The following is an 8,978-nucleotide window of genomic DNA, read 5'->3' on the forward strand; positions in this document are numbered from 1 at the left end:
GAAGGGTAGGATAAGATTAGAAGATAGAGAGGGTTTATGAAGCAGGCTCTTGGCTAGCTTCGTAGAATGAATATGTTTCCAAGGGTCACACATATGACATCTCTTCCTCATTGTAAAAGTAAATAACTTAAGAAGAGCAGGAAATATAAAATATCAAAATCAGCAATCCCAGAAACTCAACTCCACAGATGAGAAAATATACGGAGGCAGAACACAAACCTCAGGAAAGCAATAAGTCTAAGAGTAGGGAACAGAAAGGAGAACATGTAGTATATTGAGTCATATAAGATAAAATGAGATTTAAAGGGGCTGTAGAAGAATCCTTAAGTGCACCGGTCCAGTATATGTCTATCATTAAAAATGGAAGAGGGAACAAAAGCAAATACTGGAACTGGCTATGTCAACTCAAAGGAAGCAAACATGAGAACAAATCAAAGCAGGCATTGTCCTTTCGAGTATTTTATTTTACTTTTGCCTAAAGTACTTGCAATGTTTAAAGATGGGAAGTGCTGAAAAAGACTTGATGGATTGTAAAAAAGTAACGTTAGGACTGTGTTAGTAACATACATATTTGAGAAAACAATTCTGTAGCCTCTGACCTCATTCAGTTACATATACTAAATGTAAGCTTTAATCTAAGCTAAAATCTAAGCTCAGTGAGACATAAAGAAAATAATTATCTTTGATATCATACATACTCATAAGGTGTGAAGCTTTTTTTCCTAGGAAATAAATCAAATAATAAGAATGCCTCCTTGAAATCATTCAGGGATTTAGTAAGTTGCCATTTTTCACAGAAATAAATCCAGAACCTGGTCCTTGAACTCAAAGTTGACTCTGACCTAGATTCCCAGTTATGCTCAATGCAGAAGGATTGATGTGATTTTTGTACAAATTTTGAACTCCAATATACCCCAAAAAAGTAAAAATAATCTTTAGAACAATCACATTTTAAAAATTATGTGTGACAAGTAAAAAAATCTATTTGAAGTTCACCAAGCCCTTTCTTATAGAACCTCTTTCTTATAAACATACAGATCTATATAAATAAATTTATGCAATTCCTTTAGGATTTACATACATGGGATTACTATATAAATTAGTCTATACATTATGTTTTATTATTATATAATGTCACGTGTAATATATTTATATATTACTATAGCAATATATCAAAATATGAACTATATATGTCAATATATTAAATATAAATATATCATATATATTATGTTATAAAGTATATCATATTATATATAGTTACTGACATATATAAATAAGCCATTTACTTTTCTCACTTAAGAGTGTTCTAATGCTATGCATCTTTTCTCCTCTGACTTAGCAAAGATACCCCCAGTATATAATTTCCCTCATTGCATTGCACCATTACATTAGTCTTTGATTGTCAGGTCATATTAAAAAGTTCAATTCTGAGATACTTCACAACTAAGTATACCATGAAGCAATTTTAATATGCTAGAAGTTACTGCATTTTATTATATACGATATATAACAAAATTTTGGATCTTTCTAAGCAAATTAGGCATTTCTATTGTACATTGTAACAACTACTGGATAACTCTTTTATAAAATTTTTATTATACCTATCTTCTAATTTGTTTCCCCATTTAATTGTAAATTATATGAGGTTGAGACTCTGCTATTCTCATCTCTATATCTTTCATTACCTACCACAGAAATAGGTAGTACTGGAGCTCATTAATTTATTGGAATAAATTATCAATTATAAAATGAAAGGACCCAAGGGTTGAGTTACAACCATGAGCTCTGTAAGGTTGAGAATAGCACTCAGTATGGAGTATACAATCCCAAGAATCGTTCAACTGGAGAATGGATAAACCAACTGTGATGCACCCACACAATGAAATACCACTCAACAACAATGGGAAAAAAAATACAAATACAATAACCTGGATGAATCTCTCAAATGCTTTGTGCTAAATTAAAGAAGCCAGACCCAAAATGCTGTACACTTTATGATTGCATTCATTCTGAAAAAGGCAAAACTATAGGGACAGAAAAGCAATCAGTGGTTGCCAAGGGCTGAGGGTGTGGGCAGTGCTGCTTGACAAATGGGGAATGTGAGGAAAATTTTATGTGTATGATGGAACCGTTCTATATTTTGACTGTGTTAGTGGTTACACAATTACACATTTGTCAAAGCTCTCAGTAAATTTTTTTTCAAAATGATGGCTAAAGAAAACAATATATAAAGATTTCACATCTTTAAACTTAATTGATGTAATTAGAATAATGAAGTCCTAGCTAAAGAGTTGAGATGCAAAGAACATATGAAGATGTGTCCCTGTGGGAGGGGTCACACTCTTCAAATCGCAGGTCAGCTTTGACATTGACAAGATGTGAATCAAAGCATCAAGAGAAAGAAATTCCCTTAGAGAGACTGAATTTCTAAAAATCATGTTGTTTACACCATTCTTTTCTCCTATGGCAATACTAACCTGTGTGAAAAAGTAATCACTAACTCTCTTTTCATTAATATTTAAAGTGACTAGCTTTATAGTATAATAACAAAAATATGAATTTAAAGTAAAACAACAATAGCAAGAAAAGCTTTTTCAGATTGTGTCTCTAGTGATATGAGTTTGCAAAATATAAAATGGTCCATCTGCATCTACCTATCTACTTAGACAACTAGTTATCTATCAAGGGGAAATATTAATATAGAGCTTAAAGAAGTAGACAAAAGATTAAGAGCAAAAAGCTTTGTTTTTATAGAACAATACAAAATAACCCTGAAATGGCAAGGAATGGAATGTCAATAGAGAGCTGACCATAGCAGTGGAAAGTATTTACTAGTTTTCTGGAATGGTTTATATTAAGCGAAGGAATTCTTATCTTGAACTTTTAAATAATATTGAAAGGTGATAGTACAAATGAGGATTTTACTAGATGATGACATATATGTGGAAAAGTGTTAAGGGAAATCTTATTACTAGATGAGAATACATACTGTTTCTCTCCACCCCCTACCATTCCACAAAGCTCAGGTCAAGTTTACACATGTATAAAATTATATTTATAAATAAGCATATACAGGGGGTGCCAAAAAAAGGTATACAAGCGGACACTGATGGTAACCACTTTGAGTACCTCTTGTAAGTGCAGAAGTCAAACGTGACTTGTATTCATCTTTTGTTTTCAGTATATATTGAGTATTACAATTTTAACACAGTTTTCCTTTCTTAAAATGTGTGTAAATTTTTTGGTACCCTCTGCACTTACCTATACACATGTAAAATTACATGTGTACATAATACTCTACATGTACATCTGTGTATATATATAGATATAATTTTATACGATAAAATGTTGTGGTTAATATATATTTTATTAAAAATTAAAATAATTTGAGCATATTGTATTTTCAATAATGGCCATAAAAATATGTCAAATTCGACATACTTTTCTACAATGGGACCTTGTCACTCTCCCATCAAGCAGTGGGTGGAGTCTAATTTCCCTCAAAACTGTGCTGACCTTATGACATTCTTGTAGCCAATGAATTCAATGAAATTGATGCGTTATTCACACAGCTAGGTAAGAAAACACCATGCAGCTTCTATTTGGTTATCTAGGAATGCAGTCTTGAAACCCATCCCCTTTATGGCATATGTGGAGATCATATATGGGTATTCTAGCTGATGACCCCATCTGAGCTCACTTTTGAAAGCATTCTAGTCATGGTGCTAAACATGTGAATGATGAAATCACAGGATGATTCAATCCCCTCGCCATTTTTGTTATCCCCAACATTCAAGTCTTCCCAAATGAGGCTCCTGACATCACAGAGCGGAGACAAGCTATTCCTCTGTGCACTGGCAAAATTCTTGACTCAAAGAATATATGAGCATAACGAAATGGTTGTCATTTTATTCCACTAAATTTGAAGCAGTTTGTTTTACAGCAGTAACAATACTCTATGTGTATACATATATATGCATATATATGTATAAATAATTACATACATGTATATATTATATAATTATATAATCATATGTAATTATATATAATTAAATATAAGTATATATAATTAAATAATTATATATGTATATATACATACATATAGAATTATTTTTATTTCTAAGATGACTGTGGTCATATATATGTGTATAATACCATCCAGCTTAAAAATAGAAATATTTCTCAAAACTTTCAAGCTCTTGTCTCAATTTTATTCTTATCCCATTTGTATTATCTTCCCTCTCTATGAAGAGTAACCACTATTTCAAATTGTTTTCATTATTTGTTTTTTATTATAAATGATAAATATATATTAAATGTATACACACATAAATATGTAAATTTCCACATATTATAATAAGTTGTCCATGTTTTCAAACTGTGTATGTGGCATTATATTTTATTTTTCCATCCAATGTTTTAAGATTTATTAAAATGTATGTTTATAGCTACCATTCATCTTCACTGCTCTATGATCTTCTATTATATGATTATATTCCAAATTATTGAATCACTCTGGCTGTGCATATTTCGGTATTACTAGGTTTTTACTATTGAAAATATTGTTATGCATACTTTGTGTATGTCACATGTGCAAGAGATTTCCTAAAAATAGAAGAGTTTGATCAAATGATAGCATCTTCATGCTGAGAAAATAGTGCCAAATTGTTTACCAAGAAATTGCAGTAATCTACACTCCCAGCAACAATATAAGAGTTCCCTTGTCATTTTTTGGTAGGCTTTTATTCTTTATTCACTTAAGAAAAATCAGTTTATATGTCTTTATTCACTTCAAAGAGGTATTTTATTTTCCAATTCTGATAATTCTAAAACATGAAGTTCTTGACTGTCTAAATCTGAGGTAGGCTAACTTTCTGTTCAGGGACAGTGAGTAAATATTTTAGGTTGTGGGCTACACAATCTCTTTCACTGCTACTCAGCTATAGCACTATAAAGCAAAAGTAGCCACAGACAATGCATAAATAAAGGAGTATGGCTGAGTTCCAATAAAGCTTTATTTATTAAAAACAGCAGCAGACCAAGTTTGGCCCATGAGTGGTAGTTTTTCTACCACTGACCTAATCACGTGGGTTTCTCTTCTGCTTTTTAACTTTTACTGTTGTTCATGGTGACTTTTCTCTGTGTCTGTGTTAATTTTTAATAGCAAATTCATTGTTTTGACTGAATTTAACCCATGGGACTCTTAGCAACCACAACTTTTCCTCAGGACAATATTTGCTTCCACTGGGCATGAGGGAGAACCACTAACTTAGAAGCACTTTAATTTAATGTCTGCTCTGAATTTCCCAGACTGGTTAGATAGTATAAATTAAGAGCCAAGACCAGCTTGGGAACAAATCCTACTTAAACATTCTATAGGAGAATATTTTTTATTTTTGTTTTTCCATTCAGAACTGTGGCAGAGATTGATAGATTTCCTTGTAGACTTTGCTGCAGACAATTTTTTTCAATCCATATTTCACAGAAGCTCTTGGCCCTTCAAAAATTCCAACGAAATGTGTGGATCTTGGATTCCAGCTGCCAGTTCAGCATATTCTCAAGACCTACTCTTCCAATTTCTTCCTCATTAAGAATTTCCAAAATTTCCGAATTTCCTAAAATCCCAAGGCAGAGCTGGCATTCATACTTGCTTTCTGGCTTTGATTCATTGAGCTCATTTATATATGCCTTGAGGCATCTTTTAAAAATCCTTGACATTTTTCATCTTCTCATTTACTCTCCCACTTTCTTTATTATTGTGAGTTTATAATTTTAAAAATAACTGTTATAATTTTGGTTAATAATTACATAATAGTTATCAATTCACTTAAATTTGGGGAAAGTTTGCATGACTGTTTAATCTGCCACACTTACCTAGAAGCCTATTTCGTTTAATCAAACCTACTTCAGATAATAACTACCATTCATTGAACCTCTACTACAGTTATGGTGCTTTACAGACACAATTAAACAACAACACTACAGCATATGCATTGTTTTTCTGTGGTAGTCACTGGTGCTGTACAAAAATATTCCCATTCTTCTCTCCTCTGGACACATGGTGGGATAGTACACTTCACCCCCCTTTGAAGTTTGTCATGACAATGTGGTTTGTTTGGCCAATGAACAGGGACTACACTGACATGTGTCGTTTTTGTGTGGAAGCTGTAAGATCTAATGCATAATATGCAGGAACTTTTTCTTTTTCCATGGTTCCATGGAAGCACCTCTCATGATGGAAGCTCCATAAGCCCAGGTCCTCAAGTGACTACACCATCCAGAGCCACATCAGCCCAGAGTGAACATGTGTTATAAGCAAGAAAGAAACATTTTTGAGTAAAGGCATTGAGATTTGAGGATTGTTTGTTATAGCAACATAAGCTGGCATATCAAGAATAATTAATGTCCATTAACATGAGAGGAAACATTAATTATTCCTATATAACATGGACAGTGATAGATGGGACTATAATTCAAATCCAAGTTCATTTTATCAAGGCTGCTTGTTGGTTTTGCTTTACCAGGCTACCTTGCAAACTGAGTTTCTCAGCCTTCTAAATGTCTGAAGTCTGTAGATATGTTTGCAGCCAATAGGTACACAGTGGCCTCACCCATGATTCCGGAGCCATCTCTTACAAATAAGCATTTGTACTACATAATATTTTATTTTTGAAGATGATTAGATGGAGAACATGTGCTAACTGCTGTTATCTATTTCTCCTCTGAATGATGATGTCAGAGCAGAATTTCTCTGGGAGCAATTCATCAGATATCATGATACCTAAGCAAAGAAAAGTGTTTCAGCAACTTCACTCCAGCAGGACACTGAATAATGCAGGGAAGGTTTTTGATGATTAATTAGACTTTTACAAATTGGAGTCCTGCCCCATCACACAAGCAAACTAACTTCCATGACTGGTTTAAATATTCTCTTTATTTGTTTATTGATGTTGCTGCTCATGAACACAGCTCTGCTCGTCATCATGAAGCTCGTGCATTCATTATCAACAGCGCTGTGTGAGAGATGCTGGTCCTGCCCTCAGTTAGTTTACAATTGAAATGTGGTAAGAAGGCAATTATTGTGCCCCCATGTGCCTTTTCATGGTCAAATTTCAACCCTACTTTTGGACTGAGGTGCTGGTCTCATTTGAATGCTGGGCCATCTCATGGCAAGCAATATTTCTTTTCACTCCAATCCAAACTGTCTACAAAACCATCTGTTTCTATAACAAAGTCCAAGCCAGCTTTATAGACATATTTTAAAAATCTATTTATCCCTGTGTGAATGGCCTATTCTATATCCACATTTCCACTAGTCTTCACCAATTTCCAATTTTGCAGTTTTTCTCCTGAAGACTGTTTTGTGCAAATCTGTATATATTCACAATACTCAAATTTTCACTAAAGAAATAGCTTAGAATAGATATTTTCCTTCTAGTTTTCACAAAGTGTAATGGAAACACACAGTTAAGCTCCTGATATTTCTTGAAGGGCCTCCTCTCAACTTTCCTTCAAGCCCTAACTAAGCAGCTCTATTTTTACAGAAGTTTTAAAATCATAGAAATTATAACACAGACATTTGTTTCCAAGATCGTACCTGGCAGAAGCAAGTCTCAGTCTTGATTTTATTTCCCATTCTTCAAGATTCCAGTTTTACTCAGAATATCTAACGTCTGCTTTCAGTAGGTTTCCCCTTCCTCCTACCCTTGCAGTATCCTTCATTTGTACTGGAATGTTACATCTGGGAGGACAATCATGAGTCTTGTCTTTTCCACATGTGTCCTGAGTGGCTCAGATTGCTTCCATGTGAGTGTCCAAACCAAGAGTCTCTCTGGCCCAGAGATACTTTGGACCTCAGTTCCAGGGCTGCTTTCAAGCTCCAGGTCTCCCAGTGGCAGCCCAAAGTGACCTTGCTTCTCATTGTCAGCATTGCTGCAAACTCCAGGGGCTACCCTTTCCCTTGCAAGGTTTTGCACAATGTCCCATGTTGTGTGAATTAAACAGCTTTGCATGGTGTCAGACTAGTAAACCTCTTTAGCATAACACTGAAATGCTTCTCTCTCACACCCGTTTGTTGTCCTGGAACAAAGACAGACGGCCATTGAATTTTTCTTGGCTTGAGAGGCAAAACCAGCTACATAATCGGTGGAACCCAATGAAAGGTTAAAATGTGGAGCCCTTGTTTGAAAAAAAAAAAAAAATTAAGAAATTCAAGACAGCAGATAGCAGGGCATTATATTGAGTACAGGGCCCTTGTGACTTCACAGACTGCATGCCCATGAAGCAAGTGAGAACAGTCCTGCTTCGACCCGGGGCTCTTCTGGAGAGTACTGTTTCAGTCATCAGTTATCTTCTTGAGGATATTCCTGAGTCCTAATATGATCATTCTCACTCAGAACCTTTCCTAAAACCTCAACTGGGCAAATCCAGTGGAGTTCTCATTACAAATAGGATACTTGGTAGCCTACCATTACTATCCCAGAATCCCCAAGGACCTATGGAAATAAGGACCCATTTTTGGAGCTTGAACACCAGCCACATGAATGTTTCCCATAGCAGAGCAAGCCTCAGTTTCAATTCCACATTGAGTTCTAAAGGAAGGATTGTTTATCTGCCAGACTTTACTGTGTTAACACACACAAAAATGACACCCCAAATCAAAGTCTCTCTGGACACCAACTAATGCCTACTGACACCATCTTGTGGGCTCATAAATGAGAGAAAGTGGGACAATTACATCTACTCAAAGTACTTTCAAAAGTTGTTTCATGTAAAGGCAATGATGTTTGAAGGAATATTTTCTTCTATTTTTGTGTCTAACATATCTTGTTACATGCCTGAAAAAACCATTTGGCCACAGTAATATGGCTGATCACCTATTAACATTTTCATAGAAACACAAAATTTTTGTCTAAATTCATCGTTTAGGTAAACTGAAAAAAGTGACAGAGAGTAAGCATGATCCCTTTTAGAAAAAT

At 34.4% G+C, this 8,978-nt stretch overlaps 1 long non-coding RNA gene across 1 annotated transcript in view; it reads right to left on the bottom strand.

Annotated features, from left to right (window-relative positions):
• Window positions 1–7,887, bottom strand: part of LOC141567099 (uncharacterized) — a 105,201-nt gene extending 97,314 nt beyond the window's left edge. Inside the window, exon 1 of the long non-coding RNA XR_012489496.1 lies at window positions 7,598–7,887. This is a non-coding gene — a long non-coding RNA (uncharacterized LOC141567099). The remainder of the gene's footprint in view (window positions 1–7,597) is intronic.
• Between the last annotated feature and the right edge of the window lie 1,091 nt (window positions 7,888–8,978).

The sequence above is a fragment of the Rhinolophus sinicus genome, linkage group LG10, assembly GCF_036562045.2.
Source record: "Rhinolophus sinicus isolate RSC01 linkage group LG10, ASM3656204v1, whole genome shotgun sequence".
Lineage (NCBI taxonomy): Eukaryota > Metazoa > Chordata > Mammalia > Chiroptera > Rhinolophidae > Rhinolophus > Rhinolophus sinicus.